General features: G+C 42.6%; 1 long non-coding RNA gene across 1 annotated transcript; it reads right to left on the bottom strand.

The window, feature by feature from the left end:
* Positions 1-15,323: 15,323 nt before the first annotated feature.
* On the bottom strand, positions 15,324-18,188 carry Gm39841. The gene is made up of 3 exons (XR_866401.3): positions 18,088-18,188; positions 17,379-17,497; positions 15,324-16,707 (listed from the first exon to the last, which is right to left on the bottom strand). It is a non-coding gene; the product is annotated as a predicted gene, 39841 (long non-coding RNA).
* Between the last annotated feature and the right edge of the window lie 380 nt (positions 18,189-18,568).

Here is an 18,568-nt window from a genome sequence, read left to right as displayed (position 1 = left end):
TTATCAAAGAGACCTCAGGTTCATTTTCCAGCAGGGAAAAAAAAGCCACACCAAACAAAACCCAAAGAGATCACTGCAAAAGTGAGTGGATCTGACACTTTCCAGACTCACGAGATGAACACATAAAACAAATAATGACAGAAAACAGACCAGCCAGGATTCCAAGCCTTAATAGAATAAAGGACCAACCAGAGATGAGACTCGATGATTCTGAGCTTGGCGTAGAGTAGACAGTGTCACCTTTCGAAGGAATCCTGGTTCCTAAACATAATTATTTTTATCTCATTAATACATTACTAAGTATAGCCTTGCCATTAGATGCTAGATATGCTAATTGTGGTATCCTAATCAGCATGAGTAGGTGGTAGGTAAAGAAAGACATTTTTATATACTTCATTTACATACTGGGATTGAAAAGGTTGTTACTGATTAAAGTCATAGGTATAATTTTATAAGACTGTTGCATACAGATATATAAATATATAAATAAATATATCATATATAAATATATATATGTATATATATAAATATAAAGCTCAAGTTACTCAATGAAAGTTGAAAGTGCACACTGTAAGCAGAAGTTATACAGTCCAAAGAGGTGTATTTGGCTGTCTGCTGGAGCTGACATGTCTTGGTAAACACTCCTCTGGTCTCCTTCCAATAATAAAAGTGAGCTGGGCAGTGGTGGCGCATGCCTTTAATCCAAGCACTCGGGAGGCAGAGGCAGGCAGATAGCCAGGGCTACACAGAAAAACCCTGTCTCAAAAAATAACAAACAAACAAAAAAAAAAAAAGAAAAGAAAAGAAAAGAAAAGCGAGTGGGGTAGTGGTGGTGCACGCCTTTAATCCCAGCACCCAGGTTGCAGAAGCAGGTGGATCTCTGGGATCAAGGCCAGCCTGGTCTACAGAGTGAGTTCCAGGACAGCCAGGACTACACAGAGAAACCCTGTCCAAAAAAAAAAAAAAAAAAAGGAAAAAAGGAAGTGACTATTATGGGGTTGGAGAGACAGCTTAATAAGTAGCAAAGTGCTTGTGGCACAAGCATTATGATGTGAGTTCAGATCATTAGTATTAAAAACCAGGCACAGCTATGTGCAGTGGCAAACACTTCTAATTCCAGCAATTGGTGGGGGTTTGGTGGGGCAGATGGATCTCAGTGAGTTTGAGGCCAGCCTGGTCTACATCAGGCAGCAGGGCTATGTAAAGAGACGCTGTCTCAACAAAACAAAACAGAAACAAACAAACAAACAGCAACAAAAATGGGCACAATGCTAGCACTGCAGAGGCAAAGACAACCTAGCCAACTGGGGACTCTGGTCCACGGAGGCCTTGTTTCAGAAAAAGGGTGGTGAGCAATTAAGGAAAGCACCTGACAGGTGCAGCCCACACAGGTGCAGGACAGGCACACACATTCCTACACGTGTGTACCCGCCCCCACATGCAGAGTGAACATTCTGATTACACATATCTTTACAAGTCAGATGGTGTGGTGTTTGCTTTTTAACTGTCAACTTTTCATAACCCAGAACTCCTTGGGAAGAAAGGTGTTTTGTTTTTGTTTTGTTTGCTTCTTTGAATGTTTGTGGCAGCATCTCACCAGACAGAGATCCGCCTGCCTCTGCTGGGATTAAAGGCATGAACAAGCCTCTATGCCTCGCTCATCTAAGTATTTTTATTTAGACTAATAGTGTGATGGTGCACTACTTGGTATCATACAGTACACACATGGACATCAGTCCTCTTCAGTCAAATTTAAAATTCTCAGAAGGGGCTGGAAAGAGGGCTCAGCAGTTAAGAGCACTGCCTGCTCTTCCCGAGGACCTGGGTTCAGTTCCTAGAAACCACATGGTAGTTCGCAATCATCCATAACTCCATTTTCAGGAAATATGATGCCCATTTCTGAACTCTCCAGGTACCAGCGAACATATGGTGCACGTACATACCCATGCAGGCAAAAAGACTGAAGGACATTAATTTTTGCAAGACATTCTGACATACCTCCATGCATTCATTGGCTATTGTTTGGTATATACCCAAGATGCATTTGGTAAATGGCACTGCAATAGAATTTTATCTGGATTTAAACATCCAAGGAGCTGTCAGTAGTTTTCTCTGTGAATATACCATCGTATTAAATTCTCCAGTAATCCCAACACTGAGGCAGGAGAATCTTGAGCTCCAGGTCAGCCTGGACTACAAAGTAAGATCCTGTCTTAACATGTTTTAAATGTTTGGAGTTGGGGAGATGGCTCGGTAGCACTCATGTAAAACCCTCTCAAGTTTGAAGAGTTCTATAATGCTAGCCTTGGATTTGGAAGACAGGCAGATCCCACTGGCTCATTGGCCAGCAAGCCTAGCCCAAACAGCAAACTTTCAGCTCACTGAGAGACTGTCTCAAGGCTGTAAGGCAGACCGCAGTGGAGCAGAACACCCACACCCTGCTCTGACTTTTGCACGAGTCCATGTGTGCCCTACAAATTCATGTGTATGCACCACTGCCCCTCCCACAGTGCATGTTCATATTGGATTGAGGATAAAATGTTATTTTTAAAAATGTGGTGAGTAAATTGATGTGACGTTAGCATTTTAACAAAATGCAGTATACAGGGCCATCAAGATGGCTCGGCCTTCAAGGACATCAAGATGGTTCAGCCTTCAGGGGTCCTCGTTCTCTTCCAGGCCTGATGGCATGTTAAAGCTCCAGGACACCCCCCCTCCCACACACACACAAATATATATAAATTTAAGCAATGCCAGACTATGAGTGTGGAGTGTTAGAAAAAAGTGAAAAAAGCTGGCCCATATCTTTAATCCCAGCACTGAGGCAGAGGCAGAGGCAGAGGCAGAGGCAGAGGCAGAGGCAGAGGCAGAGGCAGAGGCAGAGGCAGAGGCAGAGGCAGAGGCAGAGGCAGAGGCAGAGGCAGAGGCAGAGGCAGAGGCAGAGGCAGAGGCAGAGGCAGAGGCAGAGGCAGAGGCAGAGGCAGAGGCAGAGGCAGAGGCAGAGGCAGAGGCAGACAGATCTCTGAGTTCAAGGCTAGACTGGTCTACAGACAGTTTCAGAACAGCCAGGGATACAAGAGAAGCCCTGTCTCAAACTAAGAGTAAAAATAAAAGAAGGAAGAGGTGAACAAGCAAGGTTTTCATTTTGCACTGATTATAAAATCCTGCATAGCACCACTATTTGTTTCATAAATATTTTCTGCCAGTTGTTTACATATACAACTGCAAATCTATCACTTAAATATAAAAGAGAAACTAACTTTCATTCTAAGCAACATTTTCCATAAACAGTTGGAGTCTCCCAGAATGTTCATGTTAGGAAACTTCCATGATAATATTTTGTTTCCATATGAACCATCATCACACAGACATCACTTTGCATAACATAAACAAGAATAGATTTAGCTCTTGGCTCAGAATAAGTTATCCCATAAACCTTCACAGAGCACATCTAAAACTGTCTACAGCAGAGCTAGAGCAGCCAAGAGGGTGCACAGGATGAGAGCAGATAGGGGAGTTCTCTCAGTTCCTTACTACGTGACTCGGAGTCCTCTTATCTTCTTAGATACATGAAGGACTTGTTCCCCCACGTCCTGAAATTCGGCCTATCTCATACTGATTGGGGAAATTGCTCTCAACTCCAGGTCTACTCAAACACTATTAACAGAGTCCTAACCACTCCAGTGGCTCCCTGTAGTTACCTTACTGCACTTATCAGGTATCCCTTGAAGCAGTGTATATGAGACGTTAAAGGGAAATCTCTAACTATCCCCTAGAGCTAGTTTCAACAAGGCAATAAAAATTAACATACTGTAAAAAATACCGAATATGTGGGCGGGACAGAAATAGTGTTGGGAAAAGTACACTAGAGCTATAATTATAACTTGCAATACAAATGGCCTTAAAAGGCATATTTAAAAAAAATAGGTGTAGGAGCTGGAGAGATGGCTCAGTAGTTACAGGTCTTCTAAAGAACCCAGGTTGGATTCCCAATACCCACGTAGTGGTTCACAACTCCCTGAAACTCCAGTTCCAGTGTCTCTAATGCCTCCTATGGCCTCTGAGAGCACCAGACACACACAAAAAGAAATCATACATGTACATTTAAAAACTTAAATTTAAATTTAAAAAATCTGGGTACAGGAATGCAAGCCTATAATCCCAGCATACAGGCAAGAAATGCAGGCAGAGGGACCAGACGTTCAAGATCACTTCCAGCTACCTAGTGAGTTGGAGGCTAACCTAGGCTACATGGAACCCTGACTTTAAAAAGGAAAGCATATTTGAGATACTAGATAGGTAGCACAATACACATAATATTTGGAAAAGAAAACTAATTAGTACCTATCTGTCATAAGAAGTAGGTGACTGAATTAGGTATCAATATATTTATTTTTAAATGTTTACTATGTATGTGTAGGTGTGTCTGTGTATTCACACACATGTTCAGCTTCCCTTGGAAATTAGAAGAAGGATTTGGGTCTCTGGGAGCTGAGGTTATAGGCAGTTGAGATACCCAGGATGGATACCAGGAACCAGACTCAGGCTATCTTCAAGAGTATCAAACCTTCTTAACTGCTGAGCCTTCTCTCTAATCCCTAAAATATTAAATACAGGAAGATTGCCATATCACGGCAAAGCTGTAAACTCTGTGAAAATAATTGTTTTTATCCAAGGAAAATGTTCTTGATCTGTGGTTTTAGGTCAAGCCAGTAATTAGTACACACTTTTATTTAGTGTGTTAACTGCTGTATCTTGTCTTGATAAAAAGTAGAGAGACAGACTAAGCTGGGGGTGGTGGATGAATAGTAGATACTTGCCTAGCCTGTGCAAAATCCTGGGCTTTACCGCCAGCACAACCAATTGGTCAAAGACGTGCAATTTTAATTGTGTCTTACTTTGGCTGGGAGGAACAGTTGCCAGTGATCTAGTGTGGAAGTTAAAAACTGCTAAAATCCTGCAGCACTGTAGGAGAGGTCTTCTACAACACCCCGAAAGAAAAATATTAAGAAAGTCAATTGAGTCCTTAAAAATGAGTCCAAACAAGCCGGGCGTGGTGGTGCACGCCTTTAGTCCCAGCACTTGGGAGGCAGAGGCAGGTGGATTTCTGAGTTCGAGGCCAGCCTGGTCTATAGAGTGAGTTCCAGGACAGCCAAGGCTACACAGAGAAACCCTGTCTCGAAAAACAAACAAAAACAAGAAACAAAAAACAAACAAACAAAAATTAGTCCAACCTGGCCCCTCTAACTAAAGAGATGAAGACCTTCAAGCTTGTATGTGATGGGAGAAACATTTCAGAATGTTCTTAGTTTAATGGAAGTTGCCAGAAATGGAAAGGAAGGTGGAGACTTTAGCAAGTACCAGGATGGAGGCTCCAAAGAACAAAAGATGGTTTACAATTGATCCAGGGCCTCATAGCTGCTAGATTCATGTCCCACCACTGAATTACATCCTCAGACTCCCGTTAGTACATTTAAAAATGTCCACTCAAATCCTGTAGCAGCTCCTCTGATTAGGTCACATTCTGAATGCAGTGGCTAACCAATCAGAGGCAAGGGTGCTTCATTATAGAGTTCCCGCCTATCTCCAGTTATCTCTATCTTGTGTACCCTTGCCTCTCTTCTCTACAACCAACACAATCCAATGTAAGTAACTATGGCTTCTGTCCACAGACTTCCATGATAAAGTTCTCATTTAACTTGCTACCTCGCCCACTGCAGAGAACTGTGGGAATTGATTCTAAAGTCAGCTCTTCCTTTCTGTATGACATCTTTAAAGATTTTAGAAATGGTTCAATCTCATGAGTTTTATGTATCTGCCTCAGAATAAGCTATGCCACGTTCTTTTATTTGTTTACTTAGTTTTATTTAAAGTTAACTTTTTTATTTTATTATTTTGTATTTATGAGTGTTTTGCCTGCCTGCATGTAATGCCCTGGGAGACCAGAAGAAGGACATCAGATCCCCTGGGACTAGAGTTACAACAGTTGTGATCTGCCATAGGGGTGCTGAGAATTGAACTCAGGATCTCTGGAAGAGCAGCTAATGCTCTTAACCGCTGAGCCATCTCTCCAGCTATAGCTATACTACTCTCTAAGTTCTTGATCACCAAAAAGGATTGCCAAACTTAATGCAAGTTTTGTTACTGTGAACCTGAACGATCCATTCAGATGATATAACAGTTTTAAATATACGTGTACTAAACATTCTTGCACTCAGTTTATAAAATGTATTGATATAAAGGAAAAATAGATCCAGATACAGTAATACTTCCTTCAATACATCTTTCATCAACAGATCCTGTCTACACATACAGAATTAATAAGAAAAATTTAGAGTCAACTCTAACCAAAAATCAAACAGACTTAGGAGAAATCTGTAGGATATTCTCTCCAAGTTCTTCAGAAAAACATTCTGAGTATGGTGGTTTGATTTTCTTGGAGGAAGTGTGTCACCAGGAGTGGATTTTAAAGTTTCAAAAGCCCATGCCAAGCCCAGAATCTTCTGCCTAAGAATCATGATATAAAACTCTTAGCTACTGCTCCAATAGCTGCCTGCATTCAGCCATGTTCCACCATGATGATAATGGACTCCATCTCTGAAACTGTAAGCAAACCCCAACTAAATACTTTTTTTTTTTTTTTTGTAAAAGCTATCTTGGTCATGGTGTCTCTTCACAACAATAGAATGGCGACTAAGACAGAAATTGGTACCAGAAGTGGGGGTATTGCTGTGACAGGCTTGACCATACTCTCTGTTGGAGGAATATGAAAACTTTGGGACCTTGTACTGGGAATGCAGTTGGATGCTTTAAGTGGGGCTTAATGGGCCATTCTAGTAGGGACATAAAAGATAGTGCTGATGACAATTTGAACTGTGAGGGCCCAATTCAACAAGTTTCAGGTGGGGAAAATATTAATTAAGTGGCCTAAACACCTTTCTTGTGATATTTTGTCAAAGAATGTGGCTGCTTTTTGCCCCATCTTAAAATTTTGCTTGAAGCTAAATTGAAGACTTTTGGATTAATGGAACTGGCAGAGATTTCAAGACAACCTAGTACTGATTGTATTGATTGGTTATTGTTGATCATTCTTATGTAGATCTATAATGAAAAGAAGCAAGCTGATAAAGGAAAAAAATGTGGATTGAGGGGGAAAAAAGCAACAGAAAAATGGAGCCAGGTCCAGTCAAGGACATGAAATGATTAAAGTTAAAGACTAAAACCTGAAGCTAAGTGGAATAAAGATGAAGTGTGTGTGTGTGTGTGTGTGTGTGTGTGTGTGTGTGTGTGTGTTGATCTCAGGGCAGGACCCCACCCAGCTAAGCTTCCAAGTTGTGAAAAGGAATTAAAGGCAAGTTTAAGCAGTGAAGGAAACCATCAAAACAGAAGCTGATGGCAATATATATTTCAAAGAGGAGGCTAAATTCTAGCCCCAGTACACAGCAGGGCTTGGCAGTTCTGACACCTGCCGTTCTGGCTTCAAAGCCAAGGATCCAAGAAAGGCATTGTGGGATCTCCCTGTAGCTATGGAAAGCTGCTGAAGCCATGCTTGTGTCATGGATAGCCCTTCGAAGAGGCTCAGAGAGACAATTGTGTGAAGCTGTGAAGGGGAAGCCTGCATTATGTTGGAGATGGGGAGGCATTGGAGATGCGAGATTCAAGGGATACCTGGCTGGGGAAAGCTGCTAACATGGAGTAGAACCAGCCTAAGATAGAGAGGTGTGCTGTGTTGTAGTGAACGATGCTATAGAGCTAAAGACCACGTTGACATCAGACTTAGAGATGCAGAATTTGGAGTTTGCTTTGCTGGTTTTGGGTCTTGTTTTGGTCCAGTATTTGCTTGCTATACTTCGTTTCGTGGCTTCCGGAATGCTAATGTATATTCTGTGCCCCTGTGTGTTGGAAGTATGGGATCTGGGTTTTTATTTTGCTTTGTTTTGTTTTTAATTTTAATTTTATTTTGCATTCAGACCACAGTTTCCCCTCCCTCTTCTTCTCCTCAGTATCATGCCTGAATTCTTAGCCAGGGCAGTAGAAGAAAGAAAATCAATACAAATATAAAATGGAGATGTCAAATCTTCCTTATTTTCAGGTGCTAGGCTTTTACATTTTAAAAATAATCCTAAAAATTCCTCTTGAAAAAAATTTAAATCTAATAAACACTTTAGGAATATTATCAGATACAAAATCAGTAGGTTTTTAAATATACTAATAACATACTGAAAAAGAAATCAGGAAAAAGTTCTATTCAAACACACATACACACACACACACACACACACACACACACACACACACACACACACACACGACATGCTGGGCTCATAGAGAGGCTGAGTGAATGTTGTGAAAAATGATTACATCACAGAAGCCAGGGTAGACTCAATCATATCGTTATGAAATTATAATGACATTCTCCACAGAAATAGAAACAAAGTCATGCAGAAACACACACACACACACACACACACACACACACACACACCCCAGAACCTGCAAATAGTTTAAAGAAATCTTGACCAAAGAGAACAATGCTGGAAGTATCATGTCACCTGATTCCAACTTATACAATAGTCTCTGTAGCCACCAGCGGCCACGGGTCACTGGGTTCCTGAAAGGAAAGCTGGGGATGGATGGGAAGGACAGTGAGAGAAATAACGAGCCAAGACAACGTTCTCTGATCAAGGCTCAATGTTTTAATTCTAAGGTCTGAATATAAAGGGGGGAAACCCATCCCCCCACTCTGCCAGGATCTCATCGTTGTTGTTGATTTATCAGTATCTTGTCAGGAAGACAAGCTCAGCTGCTCAGCAGATAGTGGCTTCTTGCAGGAAGCTGCAGATGTGGCAGAACAATAAACTTCACCTAGGTCGGAAGACTCCACTCTAGGTGAGCTAGCAGACTGTGGCAAATGAGGTCTGAACTAGTCCGCTCAAGGCTGGGGGAAGGACACAATTCCTCCCTTTTTATTTGTTAAAAATTAGCTGGACTGGGGCATAAGATTTACTTATATTCCATGGTCCAGCCTGGGAATTATGGTGGCTGGCTATGCTCCAAATTAGTTCAGCGAGCTGGTAAAGATTTTTAGCTGGCTTCATAACTGGAATCACACTTACTAGAAGACTCAGGACCTGTGTGTCCACTTGATGAACTAATCTTTAAGGCAGCTGTTGGACTCCATCTTCTTTTCGTGAAAAAAGCACAAACAGAATCTCTCCCCCATATTAAAACAGGATCTGGACCATTCCACGTATTAGTTAGGGGTTCCCATCATTTAACCATGGCCTATGAACTGGAAGTGAGTGGATGCCAGCGGCAGTCCCTGCACACTGACCTTTAGCATCAGTTTGCTTTTGGTGACTTTGGGGGAGGGGGATATAATTCCCTCTTTTTTGTTTCTTCAAAAAGATATTGTTTAAAAGTTCCTCAATACCTTGCCCTTGAGAATTATATTTAATTGTTGACAAAAGTTGTTCCATTATCTGTTCTAATCTGATTTGGAACACCAAGCATAGAAAAATAATGCGGGCAAGGACCAATTACATTTTTAGTTGTTTCTTCTGTTAAGGCAATTGCAACTAGAAAGCCTGAAAAGGTATCAATAATCACATGTGTGTATTTTATTTTTCTAAAATCAGAAATATGAGTATCCATTTGCAGTAATTGATCAAGTATAAGTCTGTTGGACAGCGGGCATGGGGGAATAAAGGGAGTGGGAGAAAACCCGTGTCCTGCCAGAGTTCTGGTGCTCTGGGCAGGTGGACGTGGGAGGACTGTGGAATGCTTTCCACATGGCCCCAGATGGGTGTCGGGCTGGGGGAAGCTACGGACCCAGCCCGCGGGGGTGAACAAAGGGACAGCCCAAGGTCTCTGGGCCTCACGAAGGCCAGAGATAACAGGTTCTCAGTCTCGAGCATCCCAGACGCAGCTGGACACCGTGGAAGAGCTGAGAAGAAAATGAGGGCCCTGAGGGACTGTTCAGTTTATCCCCAGGGCCGAAGGGAGGAGAGGGCAGGGGGAGAGGGAGGCGCTGTGTGGTTCCCACGTGGGAGAGAGTCCTTGGTCCCGTCCTTGGCTGGAGTGCAGGAAGGCCTTCTGGTGGAAGGTTAGACGTGACTCTTTAGGGGAAAGCCTATCCCATCATTCAAGTACGGCAGGCCTTGATGAGCAGAGACAGTCTATGGTTTTAGAGCTTTATTGTAGAAAAGCAGGGAGAAAGAGAGAAGGTAGAAAGAGAGAGAGAAATGCTGGCCATGGCCACATGGAAAGAGGGAGGAAGGGAAAGAGAGAAGAAGGGCTAGAGATGAGAGTAAGAAAGGTGAGAGCTTAAAGAGAGTGAGGAGGAGCCAAGCAGCCCCTTTTATAATGGGCTGTTGTCAGGTAACTGTGGGGAGGAGCATACCAGGCTATAGTCAGGTAACTGTGGGGGTGGAGTCTAGCCAGAATGCCAGAAGCTTGGGACATTGTCTGCGTGACTGATAGTCACAGAATTATGGAGTTGGGGGCTCTGTGGTATCAGGCACCTATCTCTGGGAACATGGCTCACTGTTCTGTCCCTTGTAGAGTTTCCTACTGGGTCTATACTGGGTCACTGGGGCAAGCCTCATTCAACCAAAACAGGCTGCCTTTCGTGGCCCCACATAAGTCCTCGAGATTTAACACCATTATGTGGAACAGGTAGAAATTGAGGACATTGAGAACAAGTCTTTACAATTTGACATGCACATTTTCTAAAAATACCAAATTATTATCTCAAGCCTTTACTATTTTGGTGATGTAAAGAATGAGATTATATGGCCAATTGTTCCTGTGTAAAGCCTATAATCTGCCTAGGATACAAATCTGCTGTGGCATTGCCTTAAGGGGTCTTGTCCAGGCAGTCCAAGATGAGTTCTTAAATGTCAAAGGACAGTCCCTTAAAGGAACAGTTCTGTCTCTTAACGTGAGTTGTATATGCATAAACAATTGCAAATTTTGAGAATTCGCAGTATCTAAAAACAGAACAATTTCAAGCAATTGTAAGCCCTGAAATACACACACACACACACACACACACACACACACACACACACACACACATATATATTGGCTATCAGCATTCAAATTAAAGCTTGATTTCTCAACATTTCAAAACAGTGGCTACAGCACACAATTCAATTATCTGTGCTGAAGCAGGAGGAAACTCAAAAGAATAAATATGTGATCCAATTACATATATGTCTCTCCCACAGAAAGGCTGTTTATAAATACAGTACATGTATTCTTTGGGGGGGGTGCATGCATAAATTTACAGGAAATACAAAAGCATGAAAACAAGCAAATTTTAACAACTTGTCTGGTCTTTTGGATAATGACTATCAATTTTGCCTAAAATATTTGTTATGCAATATGCCAAATATCAGTATTCTTTAATAGCCCATTTACTTGCTGTTTGAAACAAGGAATAGGTGTCTCATCAGGTTCTTAAGACATTCTTTTCAAAATACTTTCATGATTCTATCCTACAATTCTTTATTAACATCACAGCAGCTTCATAACAGGATGTTAAAACTTGGAGATGAAGAAGGATGAATCAACATTAATGCTCTCTTTTGCCAAAGAATTGCAATGGGCACATTGAGTAACAATAACTAAAATAAACAGCTAACAATTGATTACAGAAGCTTCCTCTACTTTCTGCAAAGCTATTTGTCTCTCACCAGTTAATTTGCATCCCCCTTGACAACATCCAACAAAGGCTTAAGTCCTCCTGTGGTGAGCTTAAGGCAAGGTCTTAGCCAATTAACTTCTCCTGGGAGCTTTTGAAAATAAATTGAAGTAAATAAATCATCTTTTCTTTCTTGAATTTTCTTTGCTACAACTTTTCTAGGATATAACTGAGGCCCCAAATATTGAAAAATATACTGCCTCTGAATCTTTTCTGGAGCAATAATTGCTCCCCAAAACTTTAAAGATCACTGTATAAGAGCAAAGGTTTGTAGTAAATTTCCCTTCAGAGGAATAAGCTAATAAAATACTCTCCATATAATAAACAATATACACTGAAAAATTCAAAGTCCTAGCTTCTTGTATTGAGGCAGAGACATTTTATGTATATTAAGGCTATTAGCCATTACTAGAGGCAAAACCTTTCAATGTATAAACTCACTAGAAGCATCCCTTTACAATTATTAGGATGCAAAGGAAAAAACAACCTTCCAAATCCATAATAATTCTATATGCGTAGGCAGTTCAGATTGTAATGTCTCTACAAGTTTTACAGCCTCATTGACCTTTCTTTTCTTTTTTTGTTTGATTTTTTTTTTGTTTTTTGTTTTTGTTTGTTTGTTTGTTTGTTTCCCGAGACAGGGTTTCTCTGTATAGCCCTGGCTGTCCTGAAACTCACTCTGTAGACCAGGCTGGCCTCGAACTCAGAAATTCGCCTGCCTCTGCCTCCCAAGTGCTGGGATTTAAGGTGTGTGCCACCACACCAGGCTACATTGACCTTTCTTAAATCTTAAGTTTAAACTTTATTTTGAACAGCACCTGGATAGGTCTGTAATAATGCTGTTTTGGCTTAAAAATAATTCCCCAGAGGCAAAGAGAGGCAAGGCCCCCAAAACTTCCCTAAGCAGGGTTTGCAAAAGAAGAGAAATGCCACATAAGCCTTGCTTAGGCTGCTCTGAGCTTTGCATTAACTCAAATGTAAATATTTCTTAATCTGAGCCTACTGCCTGAGTCCTGGCCCAAAGATTTCCCCTCCTGCAGTGAGGAAAGATTCCAGGGGAACAATCCTAATGTCTGTCTATGCATTTAATTTTTGGACAGTCTTTCCTAAGATGATTTATACTTAGAGCATTCCTTATAACCTTGGCACTGTGAGAGCATTACTTGTACTGTAGTTCCCTGCAAGGCAGCAACCATAGCTAGACTCTGATTGTATGAGGGTCCAATTTCTGTACAAGGACAACTATATCCGGTAAGTCTGTCTTTGCTTTGGATGGCCGCAGTGAGCTACATCAGTGTTCTCATAAGACAACTGTGTGAAAAAGGAGGAACCCCTGCTTGAGAATCTCCGAAATTCTACTAGCTGTTTGAGTAGCACATCCACAAACTCCTTGAAACAGTTCATCAGGAGCCTGTCTGATACCAAATACATTCTCACTGAGATCTCCTTTCCAACCTTGCGGGGATTAAATTTTACTTCAACCACGGTATCCAAGAAAGTTAGTGTAAAGCGGGCAGCGGGCCCATACTGGCCTCAGCTGGTTTTTAATTTTTATTACTTTTATAATCCTAATTACAAAATATGGGTGAGTTAAGAATCCTGAGCTTGTGATCAAACTACAAACTGCAGCCAATGGAACACTGGCAATTTAACCATAAATTTTAAGTTTCTTTTGCAATATTACAGCATAACCGTAACTTTTAGAAAGCAAAACCCAATTTTAAACAGTCCATCCTCTTTAAAATCAATATAAAAAGCATCACTTTTACCTTATAACGTTTGGCTCCCAATTCTTACATATGAATGCATGACAGTACATCTTTTAATGCTTCATTAAAGAGACATTGTTTTAAATTTTATCCATTTTAAGTCTAGTTTCTAGGATAAGAATTACATAAAATATTATCCCAATTTAGAAGTATCTTTAGAGGCCTGGTTTCCTGGTCTGGTTCATGCCACGTGTTGTTGTTTAAAATGATTCCAACCCCGAGTAACCATTTTAAAGCTAACTTTCTTGTTCCCAATGTTACACCTTTTTAATCATACCCAATAACTTATAAGCTAACAATACTCTATGACCAAGACATGCAGAGCATATTCACCCCTTTAAGACCAGTCAGAAACCAAATGAAGTGGTTGTAAATTTAGATCAAACAAAGAATTTTTAAAAAAGATTATTTATTATGTGTAAGTACACTGTAGCTGTCTTTAGACACTCCAGAAGAGGACTTTAGATCCCATTACAGATGGTTGTGAGGCACCCATGTAACCACATGGGAATTGAACTCAGAACCTCTGGAAGAGCAGTTGGTGCTCTTAACCACTGAGCCATCTCTCCAGCCCTAAACAAAGAGTTTTTACTTTTCTAGGTATAATTTCAAGAGAAAAGCACTTTGTCACTTGCTGAACCCAATAATCACAATTGCAGAGATTTTTCTAGGAAAAAACAGCTATCAGCTTATTTGCCTTAGAACATAAGAAGCTGCTGACCCCTCTTAAAAGCAGCTTTTCAGCAGGGCCTCTTCTGCTGTGCTTGACTCCTGGCTAAGGGTGAGGGGCAACTTAAATCAGCCTCCACAGTGCAGACTGAGACAGCGGAATCAAGAGATAAAGTTTTAACCATTTTTTCTTTTCAACATGAAACATAGAACAATAGTCATTCAGACAGCAAAACAAAAACAGACACAAATTGACACATGGACAGATTGGTGCACCAAGGACAGATAATACTGAGAGGGTAGGGGACCTGATGTAACCAGAACTAAGGACATCTCCTGATTTCCTTCTGTCCTTAGGAGAACTCTTGAAATCAATTTTCCTTCTCTCTTGATCTCTCTCTCTCATGTCACTTGTATATCTAGCATCTCCCTTTTTTGTTCTTGTTGTTGTTTTTTGTTTTGTTTTATTTTTTGAGACAGGGTTTCTCTGTATAGCCCTGGCTGTCCTGGAACTCACTCTGTAGACCAGACTGGCCTGGAACTCAGAAATCAGCCTGCCTTTACCTCCTAAGTGCTGGGATCAAAGGCATGCATCACCACTGCCCTGCTTGTTTTTGTTTTTTGCTCATTTTATTTTATTTTATTTTATTTATCTTATGTCTTACTCCTCCCACCTGATGCAGTACTTACTGCCTGTTTAGAATTTTCCAGTCCCATTTTCCACTGTCAACCCCTAGCTGATATCAGCGTTGGGCCGAAGCTGACTTAGTCTAGCCTGTATCCTTTTTGCACTCTTGCAATCAACAGCCTTCAAAAAATGAAATTTATAGCGCAAACAATTAATGCTGTATGTTGCTTACCACCATGCAGGATACCATCTTTTTCCATTTTCTGTGCTCCACTAAGACAGTGTCCCTCAGTTGGTCTTTCTATATTCAGGTCCCTCATTCGGGTGCCACCTGTAGCTGCCAGCCGCCATGGGTTTCTGGGTTCCTGAAAGGAAAGCTGGGGATGGATGGGAAGGACAGCAAGAGAAATAACAAGCCAAGACAAAAGTTCTCTGATCAAGGCTCAATGTTTTAATTCTAAGGTCTGAATATAAAGAGGGGAGATACTCTGCCAGTATCTTTTTTTTTTCTTTTTTTTTTTTTTTTTTTTTTTTGAGACAGGGTTTCTCTGTGTAACGCTGGCTGTCCTGGAACTCACTCTGTAGACCAGGCTGGCCTCGAACTCAGAAATCCGCCTGCCTCTGCCTCCCAAGTGCTGGGATTAAAGGCGTGCGCCACCACGCCCGGCTGCTCTGCCAGTATCTTATCGTTGCTGTCAGTTTGTCAGTATCTTGTCAGAAAGACAAGCTCAGCTGCTCAGCAGGTAGTGGCTTCTTGCAGGAAGCTGCAGATGTGACAGGACAATAAACTTCACCTAGGTCGGAAGACTCCACTCTAGGTGAGCTAGCAGACTGTGGCAAACAAGGTCTGAACTAGCCCCCTCAAGGCTGGGGGAAGGGCCCAGTCTCTGCAGTGGAAATAGCAACAAAGGAATAGAAATAGAGCCTGAGTGTGGTGGCACACATCTATAATTCCTGCATTAATGGGGGCAGAGGCAAGGCATACCTGTGTAAGTTTAAGGATAACCTGGTCTATATTGAGAGTTCCAGGAGCCAGGGCTACATGCCTTGTGTAAAACAAACAAACAAACAAACAAACAAACAAATAAGCCCACACAGCTGTAGTTATCTTTTCTCTTTTAAAAAAAGATGCCCCCAAACCAAAAACAGACAACAACAAAGCCAGCAAACATATTGGAGAAGAAATAGTCTCTTCAAAACAGCTAGTGAGGAAACTGGAGTCTGCCTGTAGACACTGGAGTCCGACTGTAGACACAGGGAACTACGTCTTTATTTCTCACCCGGTATAAAAGTCAAGTCAAAATGGATCAAAGATCTTGAGTAAAGCTTGAAACTTTGAAGCTAACAAGGTTGTGGGGAGGGAGGAGGAACAGGTCAAGATACAGGCAGAGGCAGGGACCTTCTGAACAAGGCTCCACTGGTGCAGGGAAGAATATCAAGAACTTTAGCGAGTGGTTTCCATGGAATTAAAAAGCCTCTGCACAACTCAGTTTTGCCACAGTTTGCCACAACTTTCTGCTGCTCTTTCTCTCCCGTTTCCCACTATGAAGAGAGGTGGCTTTGGAGATAACCAACTGAAAACTGCGCAGCGCTGCTGAGAACCGCATCCCTTACGGAAGGAAGCGTGGCAGCTCTGCTCCCCTGGGGAAGGAAGGGTTTCCCCAGCAAAAGTGTAAGACTTCTGCTCAGCTTTGCTCCAGGGAAGGTGTTGCAGCTCTACAACGTCACACAGCACAGCAAACCTCACATACATTTATTGGGAGGGAAAAGTCCTGGAGAGAGTCTGCCTCTGCTCCAGGGAGAAGCAGCTGCGAATCAAGCAGTAGGCATAGAAATTCTCAGGGGGCAAAGTTTTCCAGGGCAAAGATTTCCAGCGTAGGGATCGGTGGGATTTCAAGTCTTCAGCTCGAGGAGCTCGGGCTTGGTGAGTTTTCCTGCACAGAGACTGGTGTTATTTTTGTTGATGGTGGTGTTTTGTGTCCGTCTCCCCCCCCCCCCCCCCCCCTTTCCTACATCGAGCCCATGGGTGAGAACAGAAAGACTGCCAGGGCAGCAGGCAACTTTGCCTGAGGCACCATTCCCATGAAGTCACTCTGGGAAGCTAGAGAGGTGGTGCAGCCACCATGGCAGTTCCTGCAGTGGTTCTTCAAGGTGGCCACTGGCTGAGGCTGGAGAGGAGGTGCTGCAGCTGCTCCTGGGGAGGCACCTCACAGCACTAATCCACCCCCTTGCTGGCTGCAGCATTTTGAAGAGAAGGCCATGCACCTAGCGTGGGCAGCACAGTAGAGCTGGCCCTGGTGGTATGGGCGTGGCCTAAGGGCGTGAGGCTTGAGAACTGGCCCTGCCTTTAAGCAGCTGCAGCACTTGGGAGAGCGGGCCCTGTACCTTGCCTGGCCAGTACAGTAGAGCTGACCCTGGAGACAGGGGCTTGGGTGAGCCAGCCCAGAGTATGAGAGTAGTATGAGAGCAGGAGAGCTGGCTCTGACCTTTGACAGTTGCTGCATTGAGAGATCTAGCTGGGGCGGTGCAGAAGGGCTCCCCCTGGTGGTGGGTGGGCCAACCCAGCTACCACCAAGCCCAGATCTAGGGTTTTGAGATGACTCACCCCAGTATCTACCACATTTATGAACTGCTGGAGCATGTGATAGGACTGTTCCTGCGGATCCAAAGCTGCTGAATCTCCATGACACGGGGCAACAACAGGGTGTCATCAAATATCTTCCTCTATAGGAAAATGGACAAAACTGGAAATCACTATGTCAAAAGAAATAAGCAAATCTCAGAAAGACAAACACAACTTTTCCATTCACATACAGAACAAGGATTTTTTGGGGGTGGGGTGGGGGTGGGTTAGGGGTGGGGTTTCGAGACAGGGTTTCTCTGTGTAGCCCTGGCTGTCCTGGAACTCACTTTGTAGACTAGGCTGGCCTCGAACTCAGAAATCCACCTGCCTCTGCCTCCCGAGTGCTGGGATTAAAGGCGTGTGCCACCACGCCCGGCTGCATCTTATGATTTGAGACATGGTCTCTCACTGAATGCTCAGCGATTCCACTAAGCTGGCTGGCCATTGAGCTCCAAGGACTCACTAGTCTATGCTCCCAGTGCTGGGATTAAAGATGCATGAAACCACACCAGCTTTTACAAGGGTGCCTGGGCAATCTGAACTAAAGTTCCCATACTTAGGTGGCAGAATCCTATGTCTGTCTATGTAAATGCAAGCCTCCAACCAACCATGTGTGATAAACTAAGCCTTCCTGATTCAGAAAAAAAGAAGAAGGAATTAGGCCTCTTGCTAAAAGGTATGAATGACCTACCTTGGAAGAGGCTCCTCCAGCCTGTCTTTCATCTGACTCAAGAACCGCCCAGTATTTGGAACCACTTTTATCTCAAGCCAGAACTATCTAGTCAACTGCTTGTGAACTCCTGACTCAGATAGGTCATGTTTATTGTTCCAAGTGTTGTTTGTTTTGTTATCATTGAGAGGGTATCACTGCTGTCAGCATGGTCTAAAATTTCTGGGCTCAAGTCTGTCTCTGTTTGTCTCTGTCTCTGTCTGTCTCTGTCTGTACCCCCCCCCCAACCCCCACTGTGTGTGTGTGTGTGCCTTGACCTCACAAGTACTGGAATTACAGGTGTACACCACTGTACTAAGCTAAGCTGTTAAATTCTGAGGTTACTTGACCAACAATAAATGACTCATACTTAAAAACTAGCAAAGCATAATGAAAAAAAGAAACCTATACAACCCAAAGAGCTGAGCTATTAAATGATTGATTGTGGTTAAATCCCTTTCAA

Source organism: Mus musculus, chromosome 2 (genome assembly GCF_000001635.26).
Source record: "Mus musculus strain C57BL/6J chromosome 2, GRCm38.p6 C57BL/6J".
NCBI lineage: Eukaryota > Metazoa > Chordata > Mammalia > Rodentia > Muridae > Mus > Mus musculus.
This window is presented reverse-complemented; position numbering and strand designations above follow the sequence as displayed.